The sequence below is a fragment of the Thrips palmi genome, unplaced genomic scaffold (assembly GCF_012932325.1).
Source record: "Thrips palmi isolate BJ-2018 unplaced genomic scaffold, TpBJ-2018v1 HiC_scaffold_4, whole genome shotgun sequence".
NCBI lineage: Eukaryota > Metazoa > Arthropoda > Insecta > Thysanoptera > Thripidae > Thrips > Thrips palmi.
Window position 1 is genome coordinate 9,152,289 of NW_023144631.1, and position 19,586 is coordinate 9,171,874.

General features: G+C 62.7%; 1 protein-coding gene across 1 annotated transcript in view; it reads left to right on the forward strand.

Moving 5' to 3' along the window:
- The first annotated feature begins 1,457 nt into the window (after window positions 1-1,457).
- The window catches only part of LOC117649323 (leucine-rich repeat and transmembrane domain-containing protein 2-like), a 58,196-nt gene continuing 40,067 nt past the window's right edge, over window positions 1,458-19,586 (forward strand). The window contains exons 1-2 of the mRNA XM_034391961.1: window positions 1,458-1,835; window positions 8,392-8,425. The gene's annotated coding sequence lies outside the window, so the exon portion shown is untranslated. The remainder of the gene's footprint in view (window positions 1,836-8,391; window positions 8,426-19,586) is intronic.

Below are 19,586 nucleotides of genomic sequence, written 5' to 3' on the forward strand. Positions count from 1 at the left end.
TCCCTGGAGGCGCCCGCCCCGCAGGGCCCGCAGCCAGCCGTGAAAGCCCCTGTTTTATGTTATAAATTTTGTAATCCCATTAAATTAGCGGCCACGGCCCCGGCAGGCCGCCGCACTGCGTAGCACTGCGTAGCCATGGCCAAGCCTTGCGCACGATTGGCAATAGTTGGGCCGCAAGATGCCTGCGGCAAGGGCCCGCGCGGGGCGGCGGGGAGGGGTGGCCGCCCAAAGTTTAGGCACTGAGACAATGAGTCCGGGCAGTGCGTATCAGAGATGGTGCTGGGAGGCCAACTCCGGGTCAACTCAGCCGCCCGGACGCCGGAGGCTCCCGGAGGCTCCCGAGGCTCCCGGAGGCCTGCAGGGAGGGGCGGAGGGAGGGAGGCACGGGGTTGAGCCGGTGAACCGGCGCCCAGCGCCGCAGAGTTCGTCGCCGCCAAATTTCGGAAGCCGCTCGTCGTCTTGCTACAAGCCCTACAAGCTCTCCGAGCCCTACAAGCCCTCCGAGCCGTGCTGCACAAACGCTGCAAACTGAAGTGCATTCCGTTTCCGGGCGGAGAACACTCGGCCGGTCTTCCGAATCCCGTCGGGAGGTTCGCACGACGATCGGTTTCGTGGTGGCTGCGGGACGGTCCCTCCAGGCACTTAGCAATATTACTGTCAATAGGCGCGCACACGCACTCGCGCCAGCGTGCGCCACCGGGACACAAACGTGGTATTATCTGGCGCTCCCTCGGGAGACGGGCCTGCTGCTAGGTCTCCGTAGCGCGTGCGTGTGTTTGCATGAATGAGTGTGTGTGTGTGTGTGTGTTTGTGCCCTTGTTTGTTTTCAGTAGGTCAGAGTGTCCGTTACCTGCCTCACTTAGGCTAATGACGTTGATCGAGAGCCGGTGTCTCTAGGGCGCGCGTTGAGCAGGTTCAACCCTGAAAGTTGGGGTAGTGCAACTGGTACTCACATGGGTTCGGTTCCTCCTCTCTGCTCCGCAACGCTGTCGAGTGGAGGGCGCAGCAGCAACAACAAAAGCAGCAACGGTACGGCGGGAACGACAGGAGCCGGCCATCCGGTGGCGCTGCGACCGCACTGTTCTGCTGTAACCAGAATAGTCTATTATTCTGCCGCACGACCGAAGGATTGTCACAACCGTCGTCTGATTCGCTTCCTTTTGGCGTCGAAAACACAGCGAGCCCGTCCCGCCGGGCCGTTGCCGCCACCGGGCCGCCGTGCCGTGCCGCGCTGCCTCGCCTCCCTCTGCGGCGGGGCGGGCCGCCTCGGCCTGGCCGTGCTTCGCCGCTTCGCCCTCGCCCCTCAGTCGAGCGTTAGCCGCGCTCGAGGTAGGTCGGCGTCCCCACGCTCGCTGCCGCCCGCCGCCCCGGCTGCCCGTCGTGTCCGCGAACGCGGTCTCGTCGCCGCGCCCCTCCGGCCAGTGCCTCCTCGCCTCGCGACCCTCGCGACCCTCGCGCCGTCGGTGGACCCGCCCGCGCCACCCTCGCTCGGCCGGCGGGCGAACCGCACGGAGAGCTGTTGTTTTCGGCGCGGCCCGCCGTGTTCCGTGCTGTGATTGGTTGGCTGGTTTTCAGCGAAGAAAAGTGTGGTGTTTGTGTGGATTTCGACCTAGTGCGCCGGGGTGAACTCCCTCCGCTCCGCGACCTCCCCGTTCGACGAGGACGTGCCGCCCGTGAACACAGCGTTCGTCGAGTGGCGTGCGGTGCGCGCGTGTCGCGTGCTGCGCGATGATGCCAGGATAGTGCGGCCCTCTCGGCCCCGCTCGCGCGACGGCACGACGCACGGCCGTGACTGGGGACACGCGGCGCCGCGCGGCCCGGCGGATGCAGACCAGGTAAAAATAAATCGCACCGACCTGGCCGCCGGCAGCGACGGCCGGCACTACCACCACACTAGCGGCACCGCGTGAATGTCTCACCGTCGGACGTCCGCACTCTGTCACCCATCAAGCTGGTCAGACGGCCGGAGTTCGCGGTGTGCTGTTGAGCAGGCCGTGCCTCCAACGCGCCGTTCCGAAGAATCCTGCTGCCTCTCTCACGGCCATAACGAGTGCGACAGAGACGGAAGAGCGACGAAAAGACTCTTCGGCATCAGTCTGCAGCCCACGGCCCCTCGGCCGCTCCCACCGAAATTCGTCGATAATGTGTCGGAATAAATGATGCAACTAAACGGAGGGCGGCTGGCCGAGGCTGGCCGAGGCTGGCCGGGCGCGGCGGCGTCAAACTCCGAATTGGCCCATTTGACCGGCTGATCCCGTCGGCCGCACGGCGCGGCTCGAGTGGACGCGTTGGCTGCAGCGTTTCGATGGCAACACGCCCTGTTCGCAGGGCCATTGGGCCGTAGGGCGGGGGACTGAAAGTGTCGCATAGAGAGGCTGCCTGCGCGCGCTTCGTTTCCAGTCAGGGCGGCCTGCAACGGGCTCATCGCATATTTACAACCCCCTTGCAATCCCGCCCGCACTCTCCCTTCCGACACAAGCTCGCGCTCTCTCTCTCCACACGCTCGCACACAGACACGCTCTCTAACTCTCACACACGCGCAAGCCCATTGTTCGCATCCGCGTCCGCACAATGCGAACAGGTACAGGGGGCTCTGCCGCTCTGCGGGGCGCGGAGCGCGGCGACGGCTTCTTTAATGGCACGATGATGCCAAACAACAACAAACACCTGCAGCTGGCAAAATATTTGTGCCGGCTCTCGGCGGCTTTTGTCGCGTTGGGAGGCCGACGCATTATGGCAGCGACGCGTGAGCCTCTATCGCCACCCTTGCAGCACCTTGCAGTGGCGGAGTCGGGATTCGAACCGCCGCCGCATCGGAGGCTAACCTCCCATTCTTGCCGTTGCTGGCGGCGGTGAAGACGGTCGCCTGGCTGCGGGGTCGCGATGCTTCTCGCGCGACTGCCGGCCAGAGCTCTTGGAATGGCGACCGCCCGGCTTCAGCGGACTTCAGTGACCAAAATGTAGACTCTCCCTTCCGAGACAAGAAGACAAGATGGTTATACTCGGCCCAATTCTGCTGCTGTCCGAGTGAGTGCGTGTTCGTTGAGAAACTCGGAGAGGCATTGGGTTGTAGTCGAACCCGAGCCACGTCGGGGCTCCGAGTCCGGGAGTGGTCCCTTCCCCGGCGTGGTCTGGCTGCAGCCGCCCTGGCCGCCCTGGCCGGCCTGCGTGACTGTTGACAGCTAATTTAGGCCAGCGCCACGCGGCGCCACGCGGCGCCACGCCCTTGCGCAGCACGGCTGGGACGACACCGGGGCACTGGAGGGCCTCGCGGGGACGGGCACCGCCACCAAGGCACGGCCAGGGCACGGCCACCACCGGGGAGCCAAAAAATGCAGATGCCGCCGGAATGGAAATCTCCTTTCCGGTTCACCGATAGAGGGTGCATTCTAAGCGGGGCCCGGCCGACCCTGGTTTGCATTCGGAGCAAAATCTGGCCGTTTTCCCGCTTTGCCGGCGTCGGAGGAATTAATCAGCGGAATGGAGCAACAAAGTTTTGGTCCTTCCCTTCGCCAAGCTTCGCCGGCAAGCGGCGCGGTGGGGCCGCGCGGCCGGCGAGGTCGACGACGGCGTCCTTGTTTGGTTTGTTGTTAACGAGTGGACCATTTAGGCAACCCGAGACTGTCTGATTTCCTGTCGAGTCTCAAAGGAAGCTGTCGAAGAACACGAGCTCACCGTTCTCAAGACCGTCCCCAGCTGGCTGTATGAAAAAGATGAAAAATTGCACGCATCGTTTTTTTCCCCACGGCTCGCGCTGAGTTTCTCCCGCTCTCTAACTGCTTGCCCGCTCCGTGATAAATCTCTGATCGCTCGGAGTGTGTTTGGCAAGTTATGCAACCTGTCTGCCTTTGTCGGTATCATTGCCCGCGCCTCGTTTCCGCACAGACAATCCAAACTTTCTCAATACACTGAAGAAGTTTGAGCCTCGAGGCTGTGCCGCCCTGCCGCCCTCTGCGGCCGCGCGCTTCGCCTCGCCGTGCTTGGCCATGCTCGGCGCTGCTCAAACGGCTGCATTTTTAACACGCTGGCGGAGCGAGTTGGCACGCCTCTCAGACATGCAGACTGCCGGCGGGGCGGGGCGGGGCGGGGCGAGTACGCGGACGAGCAGCCGTTTCAATTAGCTCTCCCAAATATTGACCGCATCCGTCAAAGTTGGCTGCTGGCGGGCTGTGTCTTGTTGCTTGCTGCCTGCCTGCCTGCCTCCGGGACGCACGTCGCCCCGCCAATTTCTCGACGCGACGTTCGAGCGAGCTGCGTGCTTCTATCGTGTTCTTGCCGTCAATTCCCCCCGGCGTGTCCAGAATGCAGCGGGATTTCCTCCTCGGCAAGGCCATACGCTCGGAAGTGTTGTCAGTGAAACGCATACACACGGCGACCTGCCACGGAAAGCACTTGTCATACCCCTCCAGGAGGCCCTCCCCGGGGACGGCCAGGTGACACATGGGGGTTTCCTACGGTTTCCTACCCCCCGCCGCCACCGCCGCCACCGCCGTCCCTCGCGACCACTCGAACCGCTCCCTTCGCCTCCACACCGACTCTTGATACTCTACGCACACAAATACACACACACACACACACACACACACACAGACACAGACGCGCGGCGCATGTTTGCCGGTTTGTGTGAATAAAGCCCACTAGCAGTGCGACGACAGGTGAGTGTTTTGTCGAGTCTGCGGGGCGCGGCGCGGCGCGGCGGGGCGCATGTCACTCGGGGGAGCCGAGCCGCCAAGCTAGTGCCAACCCCGGGGCAAGTTTGATGCATGTTGCCACATGGGAACGATTTTGGCGGGCGGGCGCGCCACTGTGTGTGTGTGTGTGTGTGTGTGTGTGGCTAGGGAAAGTGGGGGCACGGGGGGCAAGGATATGGCAGGAGTAGGTCACGGGAAATATATATAACCTGTTCCTCGCTTTTCCTTGCCGCGGTTCCAATCCGAGATTCGTCTCCGGGTTTGGCGGCAAACACGCCGTTTTCCGAATGTGTGCTCTCGGCGGTGGCGGTCTAAAAGAGAAACAAAAAGAATGGGAGGTATGGACGTGTCTGGCTTGCGATGATGCAATGCGAGATATACCTTTACGTGCGACGTACCCGAAATGACATGAAATGTCATTAGTGTTGCCGGCGGTGCAGCGGTTCGTGCGGAGGGCTCAAACTGATGGCGGACTGGCGCGATACCGCACGGAGCGTTTGGGTCGTCGATCGCCCGGTCGTTACATCACGACACTGGCGGACAATTACGAGACATGCGCCAAACTCGATCAACACTCTGAAAAACAAAAAAATAAACACAACGTGACGCTTATGTTAAACCTCGTTCGGGGAACATAAAAATTATTTATGGCCTGACATTTGGAATCATCTCATTACGACTTCTTTTTTGAAGAAAAAGGCAGAAAAAAATCTATTGTTTTTAGTGCGTTTTAAAAAACGCGGAATAATGCCCAATGAAGTTAACCAAAAAAGTGCGGAAATGAGATTGAAAAAATTAAAATTAAAACGCTTGCTCCTACACTGCGCGCACCTTCTTGATATCGCGCAGAACATCGGCGTGTTTTAATTTAGCCGGGCCCTGCAGGCGGGCAGACAGGCAGGCAGGCACCGCCTACTTCCCTTTCCCTCTGGTGTAGTGTCTGGAGAGGCTGCCCTAATTAAGGCATTACTTCTCCTTGGCTGCGCGGCGGAGGGGGGGGGGGTGCGTCGACCGCGGTGCGCACTGTCACACAGTGCAGGGGCTGCAAGGGGGTCGCAGAAAGAAGGGGGCGCCCTGGAGGCCCTGGAGGCCCCCGAGGCCCTCGAGGACGACGATGACGCCGGGGGCACGCGCCATAAGGTGGCTCGGGAACGGGGGCCTCGATGGCGGAGAGGGGGGGTGAGGAGCGCGGCCGGGGGGCGGCGCTGAAATGAGCAGGTGTAGACGCCGACTCGTCAGGCCGGCTAACAAGCCCGTGCCGTTTTAGCGGGGCGGGGCGGGGCGGGGCGCCTCTCTCCACAAGAGCGATCCAAAGTAACGAGCGACGCGCCCCACCACGCCCCGCCACGCCCCACCACGCCCCGCCACGCCCCGCCAACCACTCACCCCGGGACGGGCGTGCGGCGAGGCGAGCGCCGAGCCAAAGTGCGCGCACGCGGTCGCGCGGCGTTTTTATATCGAGAATGCAAATGAGTCGGGGTGCAACAGGCGGCTTATTTTGATACCCTCCTCGGCCGAGTGCGCGTGCGAGTGCGTGTGCGTGTGAGTGTGAGTGTGCGAGTGCGTGTGCGCGTGCGTGTGCGTGCACCGTCGCGTGTTTTTGCACGTGCAGGCCCCCATGAACTACAGCGGCCGTTTGGCGCTCCGTTTTAGCGGGGATGAGGGGGAAAAAGGCGCCGGGGTCGAGATGGGAAACAGATTGTGTGAACTGTCTAAACTGCGCTGTGGGCGTGGCGGGGCGAGGCGGGGCGCCGTGCAAAAACGTGTACAGGGGCCTTTTTCCCCGGGCGGGCTGAGCCAGGCCCGCCCAGGCCCGCGTCGGCCGCGGCGCAAGACTTGTGGTATCCTCGCCCCGCTGGCGCGCATCCAAACGCGCCTGCTTCCTTGAAATATATATTTTCACACGGGAAAAAAATAATAAAAAAAAACAAAATAGAATGATAAAAAATACAAAAAACGTTTCATTGTAAGATTTGGCCATGTTTTCGCTCTCGTGCGCGCATTACCCTATTGTGTTGTCCCGTGCCGCCAAGGGATGGGCTCACGCGCTAGCACGCACACGCGCGCCCCACCCCCAGCACAGACGCACACAGACACAGACACCAGGACAATACCCTCTCACCTCCCCTCCCCTTCCTCCTCACACGCTTGCACACATCAATTACTTTCTGCGGCCATTAACCGCATGGAAATGCACGTCAGCGGGTGAACAGCACTGGGGCCTCCGCGGAGGTACACTGGCTACCTTTGGCTTACCCAAACGGCCGTTAAGGGTCTCCCTTTTTTTGGCCCTTTTCCCCTTCCCTCCCTATTGATGCTATTTATCCATGAGCGGAGTGAAAAATGCAGAATGGCACGGCTGGCCCTCGGCGGTACTCGAACCCGGGCGCGGTGCGTTTTGCCCACTTCCCGTTGTGTTGGCTGCCGCTTCTGCTGACCCGGCTTGCCGGCCGGCTGAAACTTGGCGAAGCTCCCCCAATCGGCGTGTAGCGCTGCTAGCGCGCGGCGGAGGCTCGGCGGCTCGTCATAAACAACAACAAGTTGACCAAACTTGCTCCTCTTTCCAAGTTTCGTCCCACCTGAGTGTCGGAGCGCGAATTGGAGCGCGGAAACAATTACGGCGCGCAAAGATAATGAATGTTGGCTGCCGCGTGCTGGCGCGTGCTGCCGCGCTGACCGGCCCACAACAAGTGCGCCAAGTTGGCTTGCCGTGCAACGCCGCGCCGCCGCCGCCGAGTTGCAGCCACGCAGTGTGTTTACTCGGCGAATTACTTGGCCGGAATAATAATTAATTTGAAGGGCGCCGCCGCGGTTTAGCAATTCCCGGCAGCGCTGCGGCGCCGAGGCGGGCAAGACGCGGGGCAAGTGCTAATTTCGCAGAAATAATCCGAGGAAAAAAAATTTAACTGTCAAGTTTTGGGGTGTCCGTAAAGCGGCGTCAACGCGCACAACGACAAATTGAGGGCATTAAATTTGCGACTTTTTGTCGTCCGGCACGCTCGCCGTTTAAGTGATTTGGAAACGTTGACGCCGAAAGCTGGAACGACCTTTGCAAAGAGCCGGTCCCATTTTGTGGCGGGTTGCTTGGTTGTTGACCGAGCGCAGTGCTGGCTTAATGACCGGCCCTGGCTGCTGTGTCCTCGGCAAAAACACACGCTGGCCGCCCCGCCCCGCCCCGCCCCGCCAGCCATATAAGCGGCCGGGATGCGTGCAGGGAAAGGGGAGGGCTAGCGGCGCTAGCGGTTGCCGTTCCCTTGACCAGACCGCACCGCGCGGATTCGAAGGGCCGCCGCTCCACCGCTCGGCCCCCCACGGCCCTCCACGGCCCAACTCGGCCCACCTCGGCAGGGCTCGACTAACGAGTCCGTGTGCAACATCATGTTCTGCGTGAGCCTCTCTTCGCAGCGCCCTGGCCCTGATTCCGAACCCTGCTTTCCTCGCTCTGTCTCTCGCACCGGTGGGGGGGCGCTCCCAAGCGGGTGCGAGCGAGAGGACAGACTGAACGCGCATGGTGCTCCCCCTCCCACTGTCTCCCCGCCCGCACAATCGGATCCATGTTTGCGTTATAATTAACTGGGCCGTTTGAGGGCGGCTCAAGGCATTTGTACTACGTTCGGCGTGCGGATGTGTGTGTGTGTGTGTGCGTGTGCGTGTGTGTGTATGTATGTTCTCACCGCCTTCGTCTTGTGTCTGATTGCAGCGGGAGCCCGTTCTGGCCGTGATGCGCTGTTGAGGTGAGTTCCTAGTTCACGACGATAGCTACTTCCACTTTGTTTTTCTGTGTCACTCTCTCCTTCCTTCTCGTGCCGTGCCTGTCGTACAACTGCAAGAAAAAGACCTCGCGCTGGCGGTGGCGGCGGTGGTTTAGACAAAACCCTCTCTCTTTCCCCAAGCCCCGTCGTGTGGGAGGGAGAGGGAGAGGGCGGAAATGAACGTGACTGATGGTCTTCTCCCGCACCTTCGATTTACGGGGCTGATGGGAACACGGCTTGGGAGAGCTCCCGGAACACGGCGGAGGGAGGGCTGGAGAGAGAGAGAGAGAGAGAGAGAGAGAGAGAGAGAGAGAGAGAGAGAGAGAGAGAGAGAGAGAGAGAGAGAGAGAGAGAGAGAGAGCAGAGAGAAAGGTGAAGAGGCCCCGGGGCCCTCCGGCGAGGCGGCGGGGCTGCGGGGGCGGCGACGCGAGATGAGTAGAGGGGAGGGGCGCCAGGCGACTTGCACCGGGCGAGGGGCGGGCGGCCCGAGAAAAATGTGCGCCAGCAGGCTGATTCCGAGTGGGGGTGTCCCCGGCAGTCTGTCTCTCTCGCACCCGCGCGGGACGCGTCTCAGTGCGAGAGAGAGAGAACCACGGCAAGATTGAGGTGGGAACGCGTGGTCGCGGCCAGCGCCTCCTCCTTTTCCCTCTCGGCGACCTCGGCGAGGTGCAGGCCGTGCCGTGCCGCGCCGTGCCGCGCCGCGCCGTGCCGCGCCGCGCGGTGGCGGTGGAGACGCGGCGCCGGGCCGAGGCGCGACATTTCTCTCTTGGATTAGGGAGATTATTCTTGGAGGAAACCGGGGACCGCCGGGCCCAGGCCGGGCCGGGGACGTGGCCGTCGCCGTCGGGGGGCTGCCTTGCCGGCCTTGCCTGCCGCCGGAGCGCCGCTCTGCTGGATCGGGTGGATCACACGGCCGGGCTGGCGCGGCGGAGCCGTCCTGCCGCCGAGAAGTACCTCTGTCTGTCCGGCGGGACGCGGGCGGCGCCAGGCTACGCCAGTCCAGGCCAGGCGAGCCCTCTCGGAGCACAAACGGCGCAAATTACGAATTCCCTCTCCGTTGCTCCTCCGCGTCGTCCGCACCCCGCCCCGCCCCGCCCCGCCTCCCGGAACCCTTCACCTCACCTGGCATTCTCTTGCCTTTATTCGCACCGTCAAAGGACGCGGGGCTGAGGCCAGGCGCCGCCAGGCCCAGCGGTGCATCAGGGCGGCGCGTTCGAGGCCCTGCAGGCCGAGCCCGAGAACGCCTCGAAGGGGGCGCCGTCTCCCTCGCAGCCCGCGGTGCGGCCCTGAGTGCGAGAGAGACAGCGCGCAGCGTGGCAGGGCGGGGGAATGACTGAAGGCACCTTGCCTTGCTTCGCATCGCGGAGCGGGCGGGGCGGGGCGGGGCGGAGCGTGCACCGCGGCCCTCGAGTGGGTCGGCCGGGTCGGCCGGGTCGGCAGGGAAGGGCCAAGGGCAGGCAAGGGCGAGGCGAAAAGGGCACAAAAGGGTCGGCAGGTCGCGGCCCCCTGACGGGTGAGTGTGTGGCGGAGAGAAAGGGTCGCAGGGCGGCCAGGACCGGGGCGGCTGGGCCGAGGGCGCCGAGGGCCGGGCGGCGGGGCAGCTCTCACGGTCGATGGAGCAGAAGCCTGCAGCTGTGCAGCTGCTCGATGGTGCTCGCCCAAGGGGCGCAGAAAGAGAGAGAAGAGGCTTATTTTGCGTATTCACTCGAAATGGATTGGCGGTAATACCCGGCCGCGCCCTATGCCGGCGGTCATTTTTGTGTTTCCTCTCTTGGGGTTCGCAGTGCGGATGATGAGATGGACAAGTCCGAACTCCGCAGGCGGCGACACGGAGACGCCCCGCCCCGCCCCGCCCCGCCCCGCCCCGCCCCTTCGAGCGAGTCGCGTAGGCAAGAAGGAGGGCAAGTTCGGGCCAAGCCAGGCCAAGCCCTGGGGGCTGCAGGTGGGAACCTCCCCGCCGGACTACCACTGTAACGAGCGCCCACTCGAACGAGTTTCTAGTTGTTTTTGTTGTTGGCGACACAGTGGAAGGGCGGGGGAGTTGCCGTGCCACTCCGAAGAAGCAAGGCGAGCCCAGCAGCCGAGCAGTGGGCCAGGATGTCGCCAAGGGGTCTTTCTTATTCCAACCTCTACCGGGGACGGCGGAGACGGCGGGGACGGCGGGGACGGCGGGGACCTCGGCGCTGGCTGGCACAACAGCGGCTCTGGGAAGACGAAGCTGGTAGTGCCTGCACCGTGTCTAGTGCGGTCTAGAGTGGTCTAGCGCAGTCCACCGCATTCTAGCGCATCGCGGCAACAACCTCATTACAAACTAGAGCCGCGGCCGCCCCCTCCCCTCCCCCCGTCCGAGGAGAGCCTCCTCTTGGTGTCGCCCTCGACGCCGTCGTCCGGCGCCCGCGAGAGGGTTCCGGTGAAAGCTGCTTTATTTGCCTTGCTCCGTTTACGGACGCTCCCCCTGCCGAGGTGCTGGGGGGTCATTGCCTCCCTGCGGCCCGAAAGGCAGCCAAGGCGGCCGCGGCGGCCACGGGGTGCCCATCGGGAGGCCGTTGCAGGCCTCTCTTTGCTGCCGTTTTTACTGCTGCCTGCCTGCCTGCCTGCCTGCCTGGCCTGGCGGGGTGGGTGGCCGTCCCCGCCCTGCCCTACAGTGTGCATACTTCAGCAGCCCACGTGGGCCGCGCGGTCCCGCACAGCCTCTTTTACGGTGCAGTAAGACGGCCTGCCGGCTCTTGTTGTTGTTGAGGCTGCTTTTACATCGGCCTCCCCACGCCGTTACTCGCCTGTGTTGTTGTTTCCAGATGGATGTGGAATTTTTTATGCCGTTGTTTCTGTTTCGCTGTTGCTCGGCTGGTCGATGGCCAGGCAAAGTAGGCGACCGTCTTGCAGGGCGTATCGCGTTGGCGGACGTCCGCAGTGGGCACGTCGCTCTGGCTGCGCCGTGTTGTCGTCAGAGTTTGCACTCATTTCTCTTTGATGGCTATGGATTTCCACTTGCGTTGATCACAGTTCTCAGTGCAGGAATAGAAGTGGAGGGGGGGGGGGGGGGCTGCGTGGTGGGCGGACTGCGAAGGGGGTCGGCAGCGTCCTCGCGATGGAAAAGGAAGCCCCGAGGATTAGGGGGTTCGTTTTGACACTGACGCGGCGGCCGCCCCTGCGCTGTAAATGAGGCACCCGAGAGAAACACCGCCCCGCCCCACCCCGCCCCGCCGCCATGGGACTGGCGGCACGGCGCAGTCTGCCTCCAACTTCCCCGACCACTTGACGTCGCTACATTTAAGGGATATATACGCCGGGGTGTCGCGGAGGGATTAGCAGAGAGTGGGCTGCTGGGGCGACTTGGGCGGGGCGGGGCGCGGCGGGGCGGGGCCCTACACACACCGCCCTCTAGACAATAACCTCGCGAGCATTCATTCGACGTCGCGACGCAAGGCGGTGGAAAAGGGGGACGGGGAGGAAGCCCGGCTGCATGCTCCACCGAACATTATGGTTCCATCGGGGGACACTCGCTTTTACAGCGCGGGCGGACTACTTGCGGCAGTCCTTGAGCGGCCTTCTGCTGGGCGGACGGACGGACGGACAGTCAGTCTAGCGAATGAACTGACTGCTGGGCGGACGGACGGACAGTCAGTCTAGCGAATGAACTGACTGCTGGGCGGACGGACGGACAGTCAGTCTAGCGAATGAACTGACTGCTGGGCGGACGGACGGACAGTCAGTCTAGCGAATGAACTGACTGCTGGGCGGACGGACGGACAGTCAGTCTACAAATGAACTGACTGCTGGGCGGACGGACGGACAGTCAGTCTAGCGAATGAACTGACTGCTGGGGCGGACGGCGGACAGTCAGTCTAGCGAATAATTTGACTGCTGGGGCGGACGGACGGACAGTCAGTCTAGCGAATGAATGACTGCGGGGGCGGACGGACGGACAGTCATCTAGCGAATGAACTGACTGCGGGGCGGACGGACGGACAGTCAGTCTAGCGAATGAACTGACTGCTGGGGGGACGGACGGACAGTCATCTAGCGAATGAACTGACTGCTGGGGGGAGGGGACGGACAGTCAGTCTAGCGAATGAACTGACTGCGGGGCGGAGGGGACGGACAGTCAGTCTAGCGAATGAACTGACTGCGGGGCGGACGGAGGGGCAGCGGGTTAGCGAATGAATGACTGCTGGGCGGACGGAGGGACGTCAGTCTAGCGAAGGGAACTGACTGGGGGAGGACGGACGGACGGACTGTCAGACTGACAGACTGACAGACAGACCGAGCGAGGAAAAGTGGCCCGCCCGGCCTGTCAGCGCCTGCGAGGTAGGCCGCGTGGCCGGCCGCGCCTCGGGCGCGCGTGGCGGGCTGGCCTATGCCACGAATGGCAGGCGGCAGGTCCAGGCCGCCGAGCCTGTCCGCCGTCCGCCCGCGGGGTCACGCCGCACGGGCCCCGTTTTGGGCCCCCCAGAGAGAGGGAGAGGAGAAGAGAGAGAGAGGGGAAAGAGAGAGGGGAAGAAAAGAGAGAGAGGGGACTCCACTTGATGTGAAAAACCCCAAGGGCAGCGACAGGGGTCCCCTTTTTCTCGTTTCTTTTGCTCCTGGATTGGCCATTGACGGGCTGCTGGCAGTGCTGGCAGTGCAGGCGGTGCGTGGCCGCGGCCTTGCGACCTTATCAAAGGGAAACTTGGCACAGCGGGGGAGGGCCCCCGGGGCCCCCCCAGGCCGGCAGCCCCGCCAGCGCGCGCCCCTTGTGCCCCCGCCCCGCCTCGCCGGGCCCCGCCGCGCTGCCACTGTGCCAGTGTGAAGCGCGCGTCAAAGGCCAGAATGTATTCCCTTGTGAAGCCTTCCCCCCACGCCCTGAGACACCGCCCTCATAATTAATATGCTCCGCCTTCGCGGGGTGTGGTGGTGTGTGTGGGTTTTGGGGGGGTTTTTTTGGGGGGTGTGTTGGTGTCGCCCCCCGGCCCCCCGCCCCCACTGTTGGGGGCCTGGTTGGTGCTCGAGGGGAAGGCCCCTTGTTTCCCCAAGGGGTTCCCGTCGGGGTGGGTGCGGGGGTGGGGGGCGCCCGAGGCCAAGGGGGCTTCCCCAAGGCGGGCAGGGGTGGGTTCGGGAGATGGGGGGGCGGGGCCCGGGGCGGGGCGGGGCGGGGGAGGGGGGCCCCGGGGGGGGGGGGGGGGCGGCCCGGGGGGGCGGGGCGGGGCGGGGCGAGGCCCGAGCGAAGTGTGGAGGGATGGCGACCATCAGCGGATCCTGCGAGTCACTCACTCCGTCACAGCAGCACGGACGGACAGCGCTTCTCGTCGCTCTGTCTCTCTCGCACGCGCACCTCGTCCCCAGGGTGCGAGAGAGACAAAGGCGGCTTCGGGACAAGGAGCCGGGCGGCATGAGAAGTGCCGGGGGGAGAACGCCTTCCCTGTCCGGTGGTTCCATTTCCAGGCGTTCGGACGAAGCGCGACCAGCCCAGAGACGAAATGAGCGGACGAGAAAAGCAAATGAGCTAGTGTTCGGTTTCTGGGAGTCGGTTCTGTTCACGGCTTTTCGGGAAGCAATCTACACACGCTGGCGAAACCGACTCATCAGCATCAACGACGAAATGAAACGGACTGAGGCGGTGCCACGGGCGGCGGGGTGCGGCGGGGCGCGGCGGGGCGCGGCGGGGCGCGGCGGGGCGCGGGGGGGCGCGGCGGGGTGCGGCGGGGTGCCGAAAAGCGACAGTCCATTGAAATGGAGGCCGCTGCCGCGCTGCCGCGCTGCCCGAGTGCAGTTAGTGGCGGTCGCTGCCTTTTTTTCTCCCCCACTTTTTTGCCACCCCTTTGGGAGCAATTTATCGGGCCGGACTCGATTTGCCGACCGGCTCTGAAAAAGGAGTGATGGACCATCGTCCCTAGTCCAGTCCGGGCAGTCCGGGGTGCAGAGTGCAAGCTTTATCGCCGCATCCACAATTCATAAGCGAGAGGGCCGCCAGTTTTTTTAAACGTTTTTTTATGAAACTTTTCAAGCGGCGCGGTATTATTTTTCGTTATTCTTGCGCCCGCGGCATTGCATTGCGCGGTACTGTCTGTCTGTCTGTCTGTCTTCCTCTCTCTCTTATCAAGTCCGCTGTCTGGTGCGTGCAGGTGCACCGCAAGTTGGCAACCTCGGTTGACCCTTTTGGCCCCGCGCGGGTTGATTCAACCGCGAAAGCGGTAAGTGGGGGCAAACACCAACACACTCTCGCACTCACACACACACACACACACACACACACACACACACACACACACACACACACACAACACGTGCGTGCGTGTGATGAAGTGACCGAGCACTACGACACGGTGTGTGCTGTTTGAGTTCGGCATGGTGCCGCAGGGTGCTGCGGGGGAAAAGGAGAAGGGGGCGGGAGAAAGTTGAAGTTAACTGCTAAAAATAAATTGGAAAATTCTGAAAGTGCTCTACAAACTCAAGTGTGTACATAGTACACTCCACCTGGAGTGTACTTGCATGTACACTTCAACCTGGAGTGTACTTGGCTGTACACTCCAGGTTGGCGTGTACTTGCCAAGTACATGCCACGTGGCTCATACCTGCAGCAGGGAGCCAGCAACAGTGTACCTGAAGGTACACGCCAAACTGGAGTGTACATGCCAAGTACACTCCAGGTTGAAGTGTACATGCATGTTTACTCCAGGTGGAGTGTACTATGTACACACTTGAGTTTGTAGAGTGTGTTCTGAAGCTTCTTTTGGAAATTGGTCGTGTACTAGACTTGCTGGGAATTTTCAGAAGATCGGAGACCATCTTTTCCCCCAACAAAGTTCTCCGCGAATTTCCAAGATTTGTTGTGTTGGTGTTGGAAGCGTGGAAGCGAGGCGCGGCGGTGGCGGCTGCTCCTTTCTGTGTTTTTTCTCTCGGCGTTGTTTGGCGGCAGTGTTCCCGCTGGCGACAGGCAGGGCGTGCAGGGCGTGCAGGGCGTGCGGGGCGTGCAGGGCGCGCGGCGCAGCAGGCTGGAGACAGTCGCAGGCAGGCGCCGCGTCGCGCCGCGTCGTCAGCGCCACGCCGCGCCAACGCCTCATCCATTTCGAATCAATTTTCTGATAGATAGGGAAATGGGGGGCCGCGCCGCGCTTCGGGGGGGCGTTCGGAAGGGGCGTTCGGGGGAGCGAGGCGTTCGGCGAGGCGTTCGTTCGGCAGCACACCTGGCATGCACTCGTCGGGCCTCATCAAAAGGCCCGCCGCCGTGCCGCCCTGCAGGCCTGCCCCCCGCGGGGCCCCCTTTTTTGTGCCCTCGTCACGGGGGCCTCGTTGTTCCCGCCCCCAGGGCCCCCGGGCCCCAGGGCCTGGCCCCGAGCCTGCACCCGCGCCTAGTATTGGTTATGGATATCACTTTTTTTTCGGCTCTCCACTGCGGCGGCGAGTGGGCTATTGCGCGCCCGCGTGTGTGTGTGTGTGTGTGTGTGTGAGTGTGCACGCCGATGCACGCAGTTAGGGCCTATATAGCTGCGGCGACGTGCTCTCCCGCACTAAATATGTCACAAAACGGTCAAAAGTACGAAGAAAAATAATTGTTTCAGTTGACTTAGTTACTTTTAAAATACCATCAACCGAGTTTTTTTTTAGCAGATGATACGTTCACGTATCAGCGTGCTTGTACTCTCGTGCAGAGAGTACCGAGTTTCCGGCTAGCCAGGCAGCAGTTGCCTCGTTACCTGACAAGCAAGCCTAGAAGAGGCCGAGCGCCTCGCTGGCAAGGCAGCGGCTGGCTGGCCTGCCTAGAAGATTATGAGCGGAGGGCCCTCAGCGTGCCGCGCCGCGGTCCCGCCGCACCATGAATCGGCGCGGCTGCGGGGGCTCGGGTTGCGCGCGCGGCGTATAACCTCGACAACACTCAGCTATCTAGTACTCACTCATGAAGTGCGTCATGTTGCGCGGTGCCGCTCCCCTTCCTCTTGTGACGAGACGCTGTAGCACTCATCGCGCAGCTGCCCCCCCCCCCCCCCCCTCCTCTGCCTAGACCCACGTCCCGCCGCGCCCCGCCACACCCGCAAAAGTCCAAACACACACACCCACTTGAACCTTGAGTGCGTAGAACGCATAGTTCAGCGCCCCCCCGAACCCTGCCCCCCTCGAGAAGCGGCGCGCCGGCAGTCGGCAGTGCACGCCACTCATGCTTATCTTGAGCGTCTCGGTTCGTGTGTCGCAGGGCGCGGCCGGCCGGCCCTGCTTGGAGATGAGGCTGCCCACGCTGCGCCCGGGCGAGGCATCCCGCCCTAGTACCGAAAACAACTTTTACGGGTGTTGGTATTCATGTGATTAGCCACCAAATTGTGCACCCTCGCTTTGAAACAACGAAAATGATCCCCAAACAAAAGCGGTATCTGACTTATGAGTGTCCCACCGACATTGCGAACATGTTTAACACAAAACAATGGCACGTTAGGATATCCAAAAGTTTTTATCCAAAACATTTTCGTGAATTATTATGCGTAAGAAATTTGTCAAATGAAGAGTTCCGAGTGTTTACTCTTACAAATTAATTCACAAAATGTCACATTCGTCATCGACAAATTTTTCTATTCATCGTGGGGAAAAAAAAAAACCACACATTTAAATGTAGTATCATCTGCTTTCACGTTAGCGTTAGCGTTAACGTTTTTTCAAGTATGGGTCTTGAATTGCATCGCTGCATAAGTGGGGCTCATCATCGTGGATCGCGCCATAATGGAACTCCAGCGACTCGGGGAAGGCTGTCACGGTTATTTCGCTTGACCGCAGTGGGCGTGGTGCATAGCGTGTGTGTGTGTGTGTGTGTGTGTGTGTGTGTGTGTGTGTGTGTGTGTGTTTGTCTGTCTGTGTGTTTGTCTGTGTGTTTGTCTGTGTGTTTGTGCGCGCCTGTGTTTGTGCGCGCCTGTGTGCGTGCGCGCGCGCTGGAACTTGATAAGAAATTTAAAGCTCCAGGCTTCGGCCCACGCGCGCAGCTCGCGCTTTGCGGACAAGTGGGGGGCAAAAAAGAGAGAGCACACGTCGAGGTCCCCCCACTATCTCTCTGTCCCCCCCCCCCCCCCCCCCCCCCCGGTGGTGGGGGAATGGTCGAAAAAGTGACCCGGCTGCCCCGTAATGCGGCAAACAAACGAGCCGGAATTTGCCTTCCTCTCCGCCTCGCTTTGCCTCATGCCTCATCGCGTGGCGGCAAGTTTAATCTGCCAGTCCGCAGCACGCGTTCGCCCCGCATCCGCCCCGCGTCCGCCCCGCGTCCGCCCCGCGTCCGCCCCGCGTCCGCCCCGCGTCCGCCCCGCGTCCGCCCCGCGTCCGGAGAGGCAGGCCGAGGCAGGCCGTATCGGCGCGGCGCAGCGGCCGGCGCTCTGTCTCTCTCGCACTCACTTCGTAGGCCCGTCGGGGTGCGAGAGAGACGACGGAGCGGCTGCAGGCAGTGTGCCGACCAACAGGGATGTGACAAGCCAAGCCGCCCCCGGGCCGGCCGGCGCGTCGGACCTCGCGCCGCCCTGCGCCCTCGGCCTGGCCTGGCCTGGCTCGGCCCCACGGCCCAGGGCCACGGAGGGGGAAGGGAAGGGCCAGTGCGTGCCGCCGCGCCGCGCCACGCCCGCCGGTTAGTTTATCAGCGCGGCTGAATATTTTATGGAGGGAAGCTCACGGTGTCAAATTAATGGCGAGAAAGGGGGTTGAAGGGTGTGGCGTGGCGCGGCGTGGCGCGGCGCGGCGTGCGCGCCGACGGACGAGGCGGCTGTTTGCGCACGCGTCCTCAGAACAAATAGGGCGGCAATCAGACCGGAAGACGACAGACGGCGACAGACGACGACGGGCAGGCCGCCGCCGTGCCGCCGTCGATGGCGTTTGGAGTCGCCGTCACGCCGGCGACGTCCTTACGCCCCCGCCCCGCCCCGCCCCGCCCCGCCCCGCCCCGCCCCGCCCCCCGCCCACCGAGGCCCAAACTCACGGCCATTACCGTCCCCGGCGCCTCAATTTCTGATAGTTTTGTGGGAACTTTGACATCTGCGGCCTCCGCTGCCGCCGCCGCCCGCGCGCTCGCCCGTTCAATGCCTCCGTTTGTTTTAGAAAGCGCAGCGCCCCCTCCCCCTCCCCCGGTCCTGACCCTTCACCTGTATAATGGGCACACTAGGACGGCGGCGGGCGGGGCGGGGCGGGGCGGTAACTCATAGAGTTTCGGTGGAGGCAACACTCAATTACCCGACCACCGGCCGGCCAACTCCCGGGCCGCCTCGGTCACGCTGTCCCTCTCGCACCCGCGGAGCGGCCCGGAGGCTCGCGCGAGAGAGACAGAGACGGAATGTGTTGGAACCGCGACCGGCCGACTCCTCCTCCCAGCCTCTGGCCCACATGGCCACGGCTACGGCCACGGCTCTGTGACTGCGATAAATTTTCCATCCCCGCCGAACTGGAGCCGGGAGAGCTGCGGCTGAAGGCGTGAGGCTGCCGTCCGCGCCCAAGTCCCTATTCATGGCCTGCGCGGCGCAGCGGCACGCCGGCGCGGCCAGGTATAAATTTTAAAACTTAATTAGGCGCCTCAAGTTAAACTCGTGACAACAATCTGGGCAGGTGGGCAGGCCCCACCGCACGGGCCGCGCGGGCCTCGTTAGGCCGCGGTGATAGATGATAAACTGCAGTGTCGGACGAACGAGTTTTTGATGACCTCATCAAGCAATGCGGCGGCGGAAGGGGTGACGGGCGGACGGACGGACGGACGGACGGACAGACAGACAGACTGGTGTGGCGCCAAGGTAGACGGGTAGCGGCAAGTGACAAGGGGATGGCGTCGATGCAAAGGGCGGCCGGAGTTGGTGAGGGTGCTGACTGCGTCGTGCGCGCCGCCCTTTGCTGGCGGTCTCTCTCTCTCTCTCTCTCTCTCTCTCTCCTCTCTCTCTCTCTCTCTCTCTCTCTCTCCCTCGCTCTCTTTAGCTCTCTCTGTCGCACACAAGCAAATCTCGCGACAATTATCACCCGTGCTACCGAGGGAGGGTGGGTGCCGCGGGTAGTGGCGTGGGTGGGGGTCGTATGTGTGAATGTGTGTGTGTGTGTGCGTGGGGCTGGTAGGAATGCTAGGGTGGAGGGGTGTGAAGGCCCTGCCCTACGTAATGCTGGTTAATGGTTATGGGTGCCGCGCACTGCGGGGCCCTCTGAAAAGAGAGAGGGGGGTGGGGGG